A 16,193-nucleotide genomic window follows, 5' to 3' on the forward strand; every position below is an offset into this window, starting at 1 on the left:
GAAGCTTATTGGAACATCTCTGAGGGTGAGATTTACCTGTATTCAGTTTCTTAAATGTATTAGGCTTAGACTTGTGTGTGTTTTTGTTTGTTTTGTTTTGCTTGGTAACTTACTTGGCTGCTACTCTGAAATGTGTTCTGTCTGTTATTACTTAAAACTACTTAAATCCTACTTTTTATACTTAATAAACAAAAGTGATTTTATTAACCCTGAGTAAGTGATTAATACCTGGGGGAGCAAACAGCAGTGCCTATCTCTATCAGTGTTCTAGAGGGCGGACAGCTTATGCGTTTACTCTGTATAAGCTTTATACAGAGTAAAATGGATTTATTTGGGGTTTGGATCCCATTGGGAGCTGGGTTTCTGGGCGCTGGAGAGAGGTGACCTGCTGAGCTGTTTTTTGGTTAAAGCCTGCAGCTTTGGGGGCGTGGTTTAGACCTAGGTCTGTGTTGCAGCAGACTAGTGTATCTGGCTCAACAAGGCAGGGTTCTGGAGTCCCAAGCCATCAGGGAAATTGGGCTCAGAGGTAATTCCAGTACATCAGGTGACAGCCTCAAGGGGGTCTCTGTGACTGAACCCGTCACAGGAGCGAGCAGGGGCTGGACCTCGAAGAAGGGGTGAAGAAGGGGCAGGGAAGGGGTGTTCAGTTTTGTGCGATTACAAAGTTGGCAACCCTAGGTAGAAGGTCCATGGCTCCCCACAGCTGCCTGTGCTTCCTGGTCTGCTCTAATCTGGGCCAGGCTCCAGCTTCTGATCTGACTGGGGGGGTGGTCAGGCAGAAGAGGAGGAGCCGGGGGCGGGCCTGTGATGAAAAGTGGATGAGCACGCTCATCCACTTTTCACTGTTCCAGCGCCCCTAGGTGGGACACCTTGAGTCCACGCCAGAAGCTGCTGATTTAAAAATAAATAAAAATACACCATTGGATTTATAATCACAATGGAAAGGGAAAGCTAAGTCTCAAATTCCCTTGTATTATTCCTACAAATATCCTTAATAAGAAATGCTTTTTGACGTTTTAACTTTGGAGCCCCTAGCTACAGCACCGCTCTCCAGCTCAAACTGTGGCGAGTATGACCTGGCTGGGAGGAAGGGAGGTGCTCTGTTGCAGGTAGCTGCCACGCCTCCTGGCTTGAAGTAGTAATAACAAACACCAAATACATGGTTTCCATCATCAGCACCCCCACTATTTTAAAAAAAAAAAAAGTTCCAACACCCCTGCATGTAGCTATACAGTTTGGCCCCTCTCCCTGGGTACAGGTATTGTGAAGTGGCAGTGAATATATTTGCACTATTTTAACAGGCAGTGATTTGGGGGATGGGGGGAGGGCTGCTGTCTCACTTCTGATGGTGACAGAGGCACAGAGAACCCAGCTGCTACTAGTGTCCTGAAACCACTCCAGCCTGTATCCTGCTAGCTTGTTTAGTGCTGTGGTGCCAACCAAGCTCATCACAGTGTGGCGTGTGAAAGTATCCTATTGCCGTGGAAGAAACCAGACTGCCATTCCTAGAAATCTTTGGGAGAGGATTGCGGAGTATTTCTATGAAAGTTTCATTGAGATCTCCCAAGAGGATAAAAGAGACATCCCTATTCTGATACGCAGAGAAGTCATGGAGATGGTCTCCCGCTTCCCCTACCCTACCCCAAAGAGCCACAGAAAGGAAATGCAGATGCCAATTCTACCTCTGTCTGTTATACCTCTGTTGAAGCACAGGATACTGATCTGATGTGGCTTGTGTACTGGACTGCTACACAACCCTTTTTAAAAGGTGCTAGCCTTTCCTTTTCTAACAACATACCAGTAAAGAATGAAAAATCAATACCTGTCTTAACTTGCAAATGGGCCAAGTGACATTTTTAAATGGAGAATAAAAGCAGAGGAAAGGGGAAGTAGAGATGAGGTTTGAAGGAAAGGAAAAACAAAATTCACATTTTAAGATTAATGTATGTACATGCTTACCCAAGCTTCCTTCCCCTTCATCTTCATCTCACCTGCACTAGTCAGCCAAGACTGACTCCTGTGGAGTTTCAAACAGTTCCTGACTTGCAGTATGGTTGGAGTCCCCCGCTGTGTCTTCCTCCTCAAAGGGGGGGCTCCTCCAAGATGGCCAAAGTAGTATGAGGGACACTGATGGAGTCATCGCCGAGTATGACATGCAGTTTGTTGTAAAAGCAGCAGGTCCCCAGGGCAGGATGAGATCTCTTGTTTTCCCTTGCTTTCTGGTCTGCCTGGCATAGTTCCTTTGTTTTCATGCAGCATTGCTGCTGATCCCTGTCATGCTCCTTTTGCCAGAATCCCCTGGGCAATCGTCTCATAGATATCAATATTTCTGTGGCTTGTTTGTAGCTGTGCCTGCACAGCTTCTGCTCCCCACAATCTAAGGAGATACAATATTACTTTCCTATTCCTCTGTGTATGTGTGTGTGTGTGTGTGTGACATTGTTTGTCGGTTAGGCAGGGTACACAACAAAGGTAAGCTGCTAGGTGTGTTGATCAAGGTGGGAAATCAGGAAAAGGCATTTAAAAAAACACATAAGGGTTTTTGAAGATTGGGTAGGCTTCCAATCTCTGCGATCACTGGGCAGTGGAGTTCAGAACTTTGAAATGAGTGTTCACTATTGCAGGGAAAGCAGCATTGTGAGATAGGTGCTGGAGGATGCTTAGAGTTTCACAAGTAATGCAGTTTATATGCTGAAACTGTGTCAACCTCCGTAGGGAGAGGTGGTTCTACTGCATTGTCGTACCAGGCCACTTACTCTGATGGGAGACCAATTTTAGCGTAGACACGTGCATAACTAGGTCAGCGCAAATGGACCTACATCAACCTTACTTTGTAGTGTAGATCAGGCCCAGTTTAAAAAAAAATGTCTTTTTCTAACTACTAGGTATGTAAACTCAACCTGGGAACTGAAAGTCAAGCTGTGGATTTTTTGTTTGTTTGTTTGTTTTTCCCCCTTATTATTACCAGTAGGAAAGATTTGCCATTAGAATGCGGCTGATGATTTTGGCTTGTGATATGCAAGGCAGAAGAAAATTCAGTTCTTCACTGCTGTACTGGCATTACAACATTAACTGCAGTAGAAATGTTTGAGAAAGTAAACAGGTAGCTTGGATATGCACAGAAAGCAGTTACGTTGAATAGGAAGGTTTATTTTTATAATCACGCTTCAAAGCTGAAATGCCTTGTTATATTGGGACAACTTATTGTGCCACACATGGTAATGTTTCTTCAAGTATGTGTGTAAATCAAATAAATTATGCTTACACATCAAAATATGGTGCATAATATCATAAGGTCAAATCATACCCCCTAAGAAAAATCCAAGGAGGAACAAAGAAATCCTGTAAAGCTCATCTCTTTGAGTTTTTAAAATTATCCTTCTTAGGATAGCCAAGGCCTATGCTAGTTTCCCAACTTGGTAACGCTGTTTGCTCTTAGCTGTGGTGATGTGTTTTTGCAAAATTTCTCTAAGCGGATGAGGTCTGAGGTTGCTTATGCCCATGAAAGCAGATGAAGCCTTTGGGGCCTGGAAAATTGCTAACTTGGCCTTCCATTGAACAAAGTTTAGATGCTCCTGGTTTAAATGATTAATCCTTCATGGTGTACAGTTTAAATGTCTGCAATTTATTGGCAATGTTGCCGGCATTGGTAGGGCTGAGGGTGTCAGCAACAGTGAGAAATGTGCAAGCAGTACTCTCTCAATTTTGAGAATTATGACTAGGAAATCATTCCAGTTCCTCACCATTCAAAAACATTTAAGAAACTAATGAAGTTTCTAATCCTTTATTTGAAACCACAAGGCATTCTTCCCTAAGTGCGCACACACACATAAATTAATACTAATGAAAGTTAGGAATTTGCAAAGGAAGAATATGCTGCTCTGAACATACCTTGTTGCAGTTAGAAATTGCAAACATCAGAGCTATGCTTAGACCTAAGCACAAAGCTATGTCTTACACCAGTGGCTCTCAACAAGAGGTACGTGTACCCCTGGTGGTATGCAGAGGTCTTCCAGGAGGTACATCAACTCATCTAGATATTTGCCTAGTTTTACAGCAGGCTACATAAAAAACACTAGCAAAATCAGTACAACTAAAATTTCATACAGACAATGACTTGTTTACTATACACTGAAGTACAATATTTATAGTCCAATCAATTTATTTTATAATTATATGGTAAAAATGAGAAAGTAAGCAATTTTTCAGTCATAGTGTGCTGTGACTATTTTGTATTTTTAGGTCTGATTTTGTAAGCAAGTAGTTTTTAAGTGAGGTGAAACTTAGGGGTACACAAGACAAATCAGACTCCTGAAAGGGGCACAGTGATCTGGAAAGGTTGACAGCCACTGTCTTACGTGTTCCTGCAGCGAGTGGTGCAAAGGGGAACAAAGAAAGGCAATATGGGAAGAGTCCCAAAAGCCACAGAGAAGTGGAACCCGCCATTCCTCTTGATCCCAACCTCCAAGCATTTGAAAGCCTCTTGCACCAAATCTGTGCCATAGGTGTTCCAAGGGTATTTGGGTGAGTAGGAAGTCATTTAGCAGCAAAGCTGGGAACAGCTACTGTGTACACCATGCACCTTTCTGAAAAGGTGGGTCATACATACAATTGAATGTCTGGGCCCACCGATTTGGGGGTGGGGGGAGGGGAGCAATTGCCCAGGGACCTGGGCAATTTAAAAGGGCCCAGGACCCCCCAGCCGCCGCCACTTTTAAATCACCCGGGCAGGCCGCAGGGTTCAGAGGCAATACTGTGGGGGGGGGGGGGAGAGGGACAGGAAGGGTCGGCCGCCTGCCCTCCCCAGACGCCTGCTCGGAGTCCTCGACCCAGCAGCCAGCCTTGGCTGGGGAAAGGAAGGGGCGGGGCCAGAGCCTTTCCTCTTCCAGACACGCTGTCCGGTGCAGCGCAGCGTTTGCCCTGAGGCTCAGCTTCTCTAGGGACAGTGGCCAAGCGAGCCGGAGCCCTCCCCAGCATGCTCAGAGTCAGCTCCTGTCCCGGGAAGCTGAGCCTGCGCAAGGCAGGGAGCGGTGACAGCAGCAGCCCTCTCCCTGCCCAAGCTCAGCTTCTGGGGACAGGAGCCGACTCTGAGCATGCCGTGGAGGGCTCCGGCTCGCTCGGCCACTGTTCCTAGAGAAGCTGAGCCTGGGCGGGGTGGCCTGCTGCTGCTGCAGCCGCCAAGCACTCTCCCAGGCAACTGCTCTGCTGAACGTGCAGCATCCGAGAGCAGCCCCCAGCCCTTGTCCCTGCCCTGCAGGCTGTGCCACCCAAGGCAGGTGGAGGGTTTAGAGCTCTCCACAGTGGCCCAGGCTCCCTGGGCAGCTCTGCTCTTACCATGGCCTGACTTCTGGCCAAGCCAAGGGGCGGAGTCTTGGGGAAAGGGGAGGAGCAGGGGTGGGGCCCCACAGTGTGTGTGTGGGGGGGTGATATGGGGGCCCCAAATGTTCTTTGTGCGCAGGGCCCCAATATAGCTTAATCCACCTTTGAAATCAGTACATCCACAAATACAGTGGAACCTTTCAATTTTGTTCCAAGAATTGGAGCCCAGTAGTAGTAATGAAAGATCTCTGAACTGGAAAAGTGACTAGTCATTTCCCATGCTAAATTAAGATGCATCTTTTTTCCTGGAAACTAAACAGGCTAATTCATGTAAACTTGAGGCACTTAAATTTGGCCACTTTCCAGGACCCTGCTTGTTAAGGTTTCAAATCCAAAACTTACCTTTAAACCTGTCTGATTTGAAGAGACCTGTTTGTTTTATAAACATCCTTTCTTTAAAATCTACTCCTTTATCAAAAGAAAATTATAGCATTTGGCTTTTTGTAGACCTTATTTAAACACTGAGCATTTTGTGGTTATCCTTCTGGCTCTGCTGCAGCACTGAGTTAGTGAAACTGGGGTCCAATCAATAATTATGTTGATGCAGAAACAAAGATTTTTCGCAAGGCACCTGATTTTTAAATTTTGTGTTGTACACAGTGTCAAGCATTCTCTATAATAGGGGGGGAAAAGCATTAGATGGTGTAGCTCATCTCCTTCTAATGTGGGGTTGTTCGCTACAATGTAATTTCAGTCCCTTGTACCAGCTTCTAGTTTTGGAGGTCTGCTGGACTCTACTGTTGGTTGCTCTTAAAAGTATGCTAAAAGGCTCATCTATTTTTGGCCAACTTAACTCCAGACACTTGGGGCCCATGTATGTGGGCTTCCAGCCTGTTTTCCTCCCCACAAAAACAACAACCCCTTCCTCCCCCCAAATAAAAAACAAAAACACAAAAAAAATGCTGGAAATTCAATTCTTTGGTTGGTGAAGGGATTTGCTTCCTGGCTTCTGGATTTCCCTCTGTGCCATATTCTTTGGTTTTGTATTGCTGAGTACTTTGTCTTGTTCCTCCCCCACTACCCCCTTTTGGTCAGTTGCCTAGTGATAAACAATTTGCAAATGGGTCAAAGGAAAATACCAAATTGGACATTTTGTAAGTCATAATGTTGAGGCCTTCATTTGCTTGTAAACAAAGCAACCTTTGTATTATAATAGCATGTAGAGGCCACAGTTAGAGTTCAGGGCCTATTGTCTTAAGTACTGCAGTGCAATTTACAATCTTGTTTTATGACCAGTCTTACCAGGATATGAGACAAACGTATGGGGGAGGGGAAGTTGTAACTGGTGTTACAGGTAACACCCTCCCCCCAGGATAACTACACCTGAGCAATTAGAGAAACTAAGCATAAACCAAAGTGCTATCAAATGCCCACAATAAAAGACTTGAATAGTGACAGTTTTACTGTTTTGCTGCTGCAGTGTTTTAGTAGGAGCACCAGAGCTTAGATGGAAGAGGCAGCAGGGTGGGCAGAAGTGTGCAAAGCCTGATGGGAAGAAGGGATAGATAGGGTTGCCAACTTTCTAATTGCAGAAAACTGAACATCCTTGCCCCAGCTGAGGTCCCACCCCACTCCATCCCCCCTCCCCCTGTTGCTCACTCTCGCTCCCTTTCACCAAGCTGGGGCAGAGGGTTGGGATGCGAGGGCTCCGGCTGGGGGTGGTGGGGCTGGGGATGAGGGGGCTCTGGGCTGGAGCAGGGGGTTGGGATGTGTGTGGGGGGGGGAGGGGGAAGGCTCCGGTTGGAGGTGCGGGCTCTGGAATGGGGCCAAAATGAGGGGTTCAGGGTGTGGGAAGTGGCTCAGGGCTGGGGTTGGTGTACAGGCTCCAGAAGGGAGTTTGGGTGTTGGAGGGAGCTAAGGGCTGGGGCAGGGGGTTGGGGTGTGGGAGGGAGTGAGGGGTGTGGGCTCTGGGCGGCGCTTACCTTGGGTGGCTCCCAGAAGTGATGACATGTCCCTTTGCCTCCTAAGTGGAGGCACGCAACCAGGGGCCTCTGCACACTGCCCCCGTCCGCAGGCACCACCCCTGCAGGTCCCATTGGCTGGGTTCCCAGAACCGCCAGCGTCCCTTTTTGACCAGGCATTCTGGTTGAAAACCGGACACCTGGCAACCCTAAGAAGGGAGGAACTCCTGAGCATGTTTCTTGGTGCTCTTGAGCTTGTGTAAAAGACCCTTCTAAGCATCAGTTGGAGGCAGGGAAAAAAACTTAATTGTTTTAAAGAATTTTTTAAGGAATTTAAAAAACCCACTGAGGACATACATACTATTTAAAGGGTACTCGATCAGAAAACGTAACTTTTTGAAATTATCTGGGTTGATGCTGTCCCTTTAAGTTGACATTTTTCCCTCCATGCTACTTGTGGGTTTTGGGCAGTGGAAGTTCCCTGCCAGAGACTGTATTGAAGGGGTCAGAAGAGGACTGCAGGACAGAGAGCCAGCTGATGGCTCTGGACTTGGTATGAATCTTGATGGAATCAGCTAATTTTGAGGTCTAAACGTTTGTGAGGGGATGGGGAACCTTGTGACAGTTTCTGTCCCCTATGTGGGTAACTTATTCATAATGGGCAATTGGCACAAAGATTTGCAACCCCTCTTTTAAGCTACAGTGTATCTTTTTTTAAAAAAAAAAACCAGACCTTTCTGAAACAGAATAATAATTTGTATCCACTAGATGTATTAAAATTAACAGGTTCCTTGTTTTAATTTATTTTGGTCTTCTAGGGCAGTGGCTCTCAATCTTTCCAGACCACTGTACCCCTTTCAGGAGTCTGATTTGTCTTGTGTATCCCCAAGTTTCACCTCATTTAAAAACTTCTTACTTACAAAATCAGACCTAAAAATACAAAACTGTCACAGTACACTGTTACTGAAAAATTGCTTATTTATTTTTACCATATAATTCTGAAATAAATACATTGGAATATAAATATTGTACAGTACTTACATTTCAGTGTATAGTATATAGAGCAGTATAAACCAGTCATTGTTTGTATGAAATTTTAGTTTATACTGTTTTTGTTAGTGCTTTTTATGTAGTCTGTTGTAAAACTAGGCAAATATCTAGATGAGTTGATGTACCCCCTGGAAGACCTATGAGTGCCCACAATGGAACATGTACCCCTGGTTGAGAACCACTGTTCTAGGGAATTGCTGCCAAATAGGACTTTGGCTAAATTAATTTATTATGAATATCTGGCATAATGTAAGTGAATAGTCTACCACCTTATTTCCATAGGGTTTGGTTTGGTTTGTTTTGTCATTGGTACATGCCACATACAAGCTGAATTGAAATTATTCTCCCTAGCGTTAGGGTGTTGATTTCTCCTCCTCCTGTGACTTAAAGTATATTTATTTACAGTTTAACAATACCTAGGCATTTATTTTCTGCAGTACAAAGTTTTTCAGCTGATAAACTTAAAGGTATTACCTAGGCATCGTCCAATTACATGGTATCAGTAGAAAAAAGTAATTAATACTAGTTGGGTTTTTTCCCCACCTTAGTGAACCTAATGCTTCTGAATGATGCCAAATGAAGAGTCTTCAACAGTGTAGCTTGGTGTATGCATAAAATACATAACAGGAGTGTCTGTTGTAGAGAGTTTTCCTGCTAATGTGCATCAGCCCTATTGTGGGGAGGGGAGCGGGGGGAGGGCATGTAGTGATGAGAGAGTAGTTCAGTCTCTGTGACCAGTAAACTTTGATCTCTTTAAGACTGGATGGTGGGTTTTTATGTTGTGGACAACTATCTTCTAGAAACTGGGCTTGAGAACACAACCTTACTTGACATATCAGACAGCCATCTAACTTTTTAATAAAGAACCTGGACTGGAACTTAAAGCACACATTCTCAAGCATTTTCATAGAGTGGACTACATCTTAATTGATGGAGTGCAAAGTGAACTACTTTCCTCCCCATTCACAATCCCACTGATCACCTCTCCACCTGTTGACAATCATAGCATTCCTGGGGCAACTACAGCAATTGTTTACATGGGGAATTAATACACCTCTACCCTGACATAACGCTGTCCTCGGGAGCCAAAAAATCTTATCGCGTTATAGGTGAAACCACATTATATCGAACTTGTTTTGATCCACCAGAGCGCGCAGCCCCTCCCTCCCCCGGAGCCACTGCTTTACCGCGTTATATCCAAATTCGTGTTATATCAGGGTAGAGGTGTATTAGGGAAGCATTTTAGTGTATTTTTAGCTGTCTTGCAATGCAACTTAACCACTGGAAACCGAGAGCTAGTACCATGTGATCAGAGAGCAGTACATGGCAGGCTGTCAGTATTGGCTTCACTGTAGGACAGTGGTTCTCAACCTTTCCAGATTACTGTACCCCTTTTAGGAGGCAGATTTGTCTTGCATACCCCCAAGTTTCTCCTCACTTAAACTACTTGCTTACAAAATTAGACATAAAAATACGAAAGTGTCACAACACACTATTACTTAAAATTGCTTACTTTCTCCTTTTTACCATATAATTATAAAATAAATTGTGGCTCCCAGGTTGAGATACACTTATATACTATATAAAGCAGTATAAACAAGTCATGGTCTGTATGAAATTTTAGTTTATACCGACTTTGCTAGTGCTTTTCATGTAGCCTCTTATAAAACTAAGTAAATATCTAGATGAGTTGATATACCCCTGGTTGAGAACCACTGCTGTAGGATATCCAGGGGTTGAGGAAAGAGACAAGTCTCCTCTTTCTCCACTGTTGTAAACTTTGACCTGTCTTTAAATTGTTTGTACTGCTAATGCAAGTAAATGGCAGCTGATGATAGAAGAGTTTGGATAATTGTGTGTTATCTTCATAATCCATCTCTGTTGAGAAACCGTTCAGTTGATAAAGGAAAACTAGAGCCTCAATAAATTCTGGGAAATCTTTCCCCCACTACATGAACAGACAAAAGTGGAATTTGGTGCTTGATACTCTGTTATAGGGCTGTAAAATACAAATTCTGCTGTGTAAGGGTAAAATGTGCCAAATAAACACGAGTCGATTCCCTAAACAGCTCTCAGTCTCAAGGAATGAGAGGGTACAGATTATTATGACCCTGAACAGAGTGGGGTGTGGTCTTCGGATCTTGAATGCTTACTGGAACAGGTGGCACCATTTTGAGAGAGGGTGTTAAACATAAATTGCAAGGTGGCCATAAGGATAAAGGGAGACATGAAAGAAGTTGGAGGTGGGCAAAGAAGTCTGGGAGCCCCCGGCCCGGCACCGCCAGCCCCCGAGTCCGGCCCCCGAGCCCAGCCCCCGAGCCCCCGGCCCGGCACCACTCCACCGGCCCGGCCCCCGAGCACCCGCACGGCGGGCCCCGCATGTCCCGATTTTCCCGGACATGTCTGGCTTTTTGGGATTTCCTCCCGGACGGGGATTTGGAGCCCCAAAAGCCGGACATGTCCGGGAAAATCCGGACTTATGGTAACCCTAGTAAATGACCAGGCAGAAATGAGTAGTTTACCAAATATAGCATCAGTTGATGTCAGGGATGGAAAGAACTTCTGGATCTGAAGGCAGGCTATGCTCCTATTACTGCTGCAATTCTTCCTCCTGTGTTTGGAGTGTGCTGGCCCAGCCTGATCACGAAGAGGGCTGGAGGGTGGCGGGGACACTTCTATCTCGCAAGGACCAAAAGGGGGCATCTGGCTTCCTGGATTAGCTTGGGCTGCTGTCCAGTGGGTAGGGAGGGGGCTGGTTTTGTCCATTCTCTGAGTGGCATAAACTATCCAAACTACTGTACCAAGCAAACACTTCTAAGTGGGTATAGACATAGTGATGCTTGATGGGTTGAGCACTTTTTCAGTGTGTTGTGTGTGAATATAACTGGATGTCAGTCCTCATTTGAAAGAGCCACTGATGTGGCATTTAGCCAAGCAGAAATGTCTGTTTCCAGGACAGATGGCACTGCAGCCAAGAGCAAATGAGTACATGCTTGACCTCTGACATGGACTGAGCTGCAAATAACTACATGGTGTTCCCCTGTCTTTGTTCTGAGGCAGTTGTGGTTGCCCAAACTGGCGTTTTTTCCTTTCTTAATCAGATGTTTTAAATCACATATAGTTGGACATCAAAGGATCATAGTGTTAGAAATTTGGCCTTTTTAATAAGTTAATATGCCTTACAAGCAGTGGTGTAAGCTCTTCAGGGGTGCACATTTGAAAGCAACAAAGTAAAATGATTGTTATTTTGGTATGAAACTCTTAGTTTGTGGATGTAACGGTCCTGTGATATATATTTTAAAGTAGGATTTGGCTAATTCCAACCTTACAGTTATGTACCAACATTAATTCAAACAGGTCTTAGCTGCTTTTTTAAATAATTGGTGATAACTAGGTTAGAGAGAAGATTATTGTCCTCCAGGAAATAGAATAGAAAAATAAATCAGTTAAGAGTGAGATTAGCATTTGAGACTACAGTTTTGTTACACTGGTCTGTGGACTGTTGTGCATTTCCCCCCACCCAAAATGTCATTATGCTAGTGCTAATCCCTAGTGTAGATGTGGTGCACTGATGTGAAAGGTTACTTGAAGTAAGGCAGTTTGCCCTGGTTTCTAAGCTGCATCAATGCAAGTCACTTTTCACAGTAATGCACGAGGAGTTTGCATTGTTTAGCTACAACAGGGGTCGGCAACCTTTCAGAAGTGGTGTGCCGAGTCTTCATTTATTCACTCTGAGTTAAGGTTTCACGTGCCAGTAATACATTTTAACGTTTTTAGAATGTCTCTTTAATATATAACTAAACTATTGTTGTATGTAAAGTAAATAAGGTTTTTAAAATGTTTAAGAAGCTTCATTTAAAATTAAATTAAAATGCAGAGCCACCCGGGTGGTGTGAGTGCCACTAAAAATCAGCTCGCGTGCCGCCTTCGGCACGCGTGCCATAGATTGCCTACCCCTGAGCTACAACATTGGAAAACTCAGCAATGGAGGCAAGGTCTGAAGCCTTGATTCCCAACTGACGCGGACTTGATTACAAGGACGGGTCTACAGTAAAAAATTAGTTGACCCTGCTACATCGTTCAGGGGTGTGAAATATCCACACTTCTGTGTGACCTAGTTAAGCTGACTTAACGCCTGGTGTAGATAGTTCTAGGTCAACAGAAGAATTCTTCCGCTGACCTAGCTACCACCTCGTGGGGTGGGGTGGGGCAGTGGATTAACTATGGCAACAGGAGAACTTCTCCCATTGCTGTAGTGAGTGTGTACACTGAAGTGCTACAGTGACACAGATGCAGCATTTCTAGGGTAGACAAGCCCTGAGACACTCTTACACTGACTTAAGACCTAATTGTGGTGGCAGTTAAGTTGGCTCACAATAAAGGGATGAATACTGGTTGAATCCTAGGAGCAACACAATCAAAACTTCACTCTTAGGCCTTGGCTACACTCAGGACTTCCTAGCGCTGCTGTGGCGCTGTAAATACTCCACCTTTCCGAGGGGAATAGCTTGCAGCGCTGCGAGCGAGCGTGCAGCACTGCAGGCTCTGATTACACTGGCGCTTTACAGCGCTGTACTCGCTGCGCTCGGAGGGGGGAGGTGCGTTTTCACACCCCTGAGCGCAGCAAGTTGCAGCGCTGTACAGCGCCAGTGTAGCCAAGGCCTTAGGCTATCTCTACACTGCCTGCTGTGCCGCTGTAAGGTATGCAGTGTACCCGCACTTTGTCGGCAGGAGAGCTCTCCTGATGACAAAATAAAACCACCCCCAACCAGGGGCAATAGCTTTCTCCTTCTGACAAAGTGCTGTCCACACTGGTGCTTTATGTTGGTAAAACTTTTGTCAGTTGTGGGTGTGGTGTGTTTTTTTTTTTTTTTTTTCTTTCTCCCCTCTCTGACAAAAGTTTTACTGATGGAAGTGCAGTGTAGACATATCCTTAATTTATGTGAAATGCATGTCGTACAGAGGGAGGATCCCACTCTACTAAAATACATAAGGTAAATTTAGTTTGGTGTTTCACAGAGTAGGAAAGTGGGGAGGGGGCGGGGAGGGGGAGAGAATGGTCAAAAGATACAAAGGAAACAAGAGGTAAGCCAAGCAATATGTTAGGAGTTCTTTATCATCCTGTATCTTTGTCTCCTAAGGGTTCTAAGATAGGAATTTTAGAATTTACCAAGTTTTATATCGTGCTGTCTTTGGTTTATGTTGGCAGAACGCTTTGTTACAAAGCCTTCTGGTATAGATTGCAGTAATAATGGGGTAATCCATTTTTTGTTTTTGCTTTGTTTCCTCTAATGTACTGTAAATAGCGTGAATGAGTGCTGCATCTCTAATCCTCTTTACTATGTCATAGTTTAAATGAGTTCATTCTTGATGCGCTAGCATGTCTATTAGGGACACATATGTTTGGTCCTGATAGCTAGGACAAACATAAGTATTGTACTATTGGAACCTAAGGAATACCATTGTTTTCCGTTCAAGACAAGGTAGGAAGTTTGTATTCCTCCTGTGTAACCTTGGTTGTCCATTTAAAATTTTCCTCCCAATCCTCTTGACCCCCTTTTGTTTGTCATTTATTGTGACTTGTTTCTAATTCGACCACACAATATCTTCCCAGAAGAGCTTACAAATTATGTTGATGGAGTACCTAGCACAATGGGATTCTGATTTGTACAGAAACTGTAAGCATTACAGTAATGTAATGGATGTGAAGTTGAGGTTGTGGGAGTGAACTCTAATGCTCACATAGACCAACTTTAGTATTGGTCTGCCCACGGCGTTCAAAAAGCATGAGTCAGACTCAAAACAACAGAGATTAAAAAAAACCCCAAAACATGCTTTTTAATCTGCCTACTGACACTCCTCACCCCCCACCCCCCCACACACACTTTTAGGGAGAAGCTTCTATCTGGGGGGGGGGGGGGGGGGAGAGCATTGACATGTCAGGTTGAAAATACAACCTGCACCAAAACATTAAAAATTCTGCAAAATGTATTTTGTCAAAATTGCACTACATAATCACACCAGTTTCAATTATTTTGGTAATTTATTTCAAAATACCTGTCAGCAAGTAGTCTGTACCCCCCCCACACATATACCCACCCCCAGGAGTAGAAAGTATGACAACCCAGTTCATGTTTCTCTGCCCCCTTTCCCCCTCCCAGAGCCCAGCCGGGGGGGCCCCCAGCTCAGATACCGGCACACCTTTCCCTTCCTCCCCAGAGCCCAGCTGTGGGGGCCCAATTGTTTATCTGAAGGTAGAATTGGAGGGGGGGGAGTTTAAAAAATTGACTGTTCTCCCCCACTACCACCTGTGTGGGGTGCATCCGAAGAAGTAGGCTGTAGTCCACGAAAGCTTATGCTCTAATAAATTTGTTAGTCTCTAAGGTGCCACAAGTACTCCTGTTCTTCTTTTTGTGTGGGGTGTGTTTGTGGTGGTGGTGTTTTTGTTTGTTGTTTTTGTGTGTTTCTTGAAAATTGAGACATTTTGGTCAGCATTTCCTGAGGGTATTTTGGTTTCAAATCATGGATAAGTTGAACATTTGTGACTTAGTCCATAAATTTCAAAATGAAAAGTTTAAAAGGGTAGGTGCAACATGCCAAAACAAGAGGAGATAGGACTCTTTACTAGGTAAGCCAAGAATAATTGGGTTAAAATTAAGCTATTTCATACTTTTTCTTTCCTTTGGCTATATAATGATCTAATTGATTGGTTGAAATGACAAGAAGATAATGTGCTCCCATTGTCTCACACAGGCCCCTGGTTAATTCTATAAACAACCTGTCCCTTAGACAACATGATGATACTGTACTAAAGTACAAATGCCTGCATCTGTAGCTTTCACTCTATGCATCCGAAGAAGTGAGGTTTTTACTCACGAAAGCTTATGCCCAAATAAATCTGTTAGTCTTTAAGGTGCCACCAGACTCTTTGTTGTTTTTGTACTAAAGAAAGTTATGCCATTGTTTATTGGCTCTGCAGATAACATTGGTTGTTATCAGTGAAGGCTTTTAAGCAAATAGCCCCTGGCTTAAAAGGAGGCTGAAGAAAAGATGCCATCTTAATGGTTCTTTGACTCTGGAACTTTGTTCTCTCTTCCCCTTGGTCTGTTTTGGGCCCTGATCCTGAAAGCTGTTCTGCATAAACAGACACCCATTGATTTCAATTGAGTTTTGCAAAGGTGCTGAGGTCCAGCTACACAGAATAGCTTGCAGAATAAAGGCCACAGACATTTAATTCTTGTATCATTTTATACTCTTCTGAATTATTTTTCTGTATGAATGTTATACACATGTATGTATGTTTATAGGATTTTGAATGTGCACTACCCCATCCTCTCCCTGGAATTGTGCTCCATTGAGAAGAGTCCCACTGAATCCTTACTGCTAACAAATCTGCTGTTCAATTGAGTGGATTTCAAGAGCTGCAAAACTGCCAGTCCTACAGTCTTGTGGAAGATCTTACCGCATGAGAGTGGCAACTACTTCTTTTAACATCATTTCCTTGGTATTTTGAAAATACTCCAATTTAACTAGCCCAGATTTAAGAACTAAGGTTCCTGGAAATGTGTAAGATTTGAAAAAGGTAACATATTTCTGTTTCTCTAAAAGTGAAGAGAATATTGGCTTAATAACAGAGCCTGTATTAAAGAACTGAATGTGTTTTTTGTTGTTAAATAATTTACTTTTTATTGTATGTTTAATTCCCTACCATGCAAGGTATTCTAAAATTTAAACCAAAAGTTTTTTGTTGCAAAGTTAGAAACCTTTGAAAATAGAAGTTGGAACACTGGTTTTTATTGTAAATGTTAAATAAAGTGTTGTGAATGCAATTTAGGAGAAGCTCTTACTGCCCAGTGTGGATTA

At 43.9% G+C, this 16,193-nt stretch overlaps 1 protein-coding gene across 8 annotated transcripts in view; it reads left to right on the forward strand.

Moving 5' to 3' along the window:
• The window catches only part of FHIP1A (FHF complex subunit HOOK interacting protein 1A), a 135,529-nt gene that overhangs the window by 9,151 nt on the left and 110,185 nt on the right, over positions 1-16,193 (forward strand). For 6 of the 8 annotated variants that reach the window (XM_065597815.1, XM_065597813.1, XM_065597817.1 and 3 more), the window contains exon 2: positions 15,638-15,912. The exons of the other annotated variants lie outside the window; for them this stretch is intronic. The gene's annotated coding sequence lies outside the window, so the exon portion shown is untranslated. The remainder of the gene's footprint in view (positions 1-15,637; positions 15,913-16,193) is intronic. 8 annotated transcript variants of the gene reach the window in all.

This window comes from Chrysemys picta, chromosome 5, assembly GCF_011386835.1.
Source record: "Chrysemys picta bellii isolate R12L10 chromosome 5, ASM1138683v2, whole genome shotgun sequence".
In the NCBI taxonomy this organism is placed as follows: Eukaryota; Metazoa; Chordata; order Testudines; family Emydidae; genus Chrysemys; species Chrysemys picta.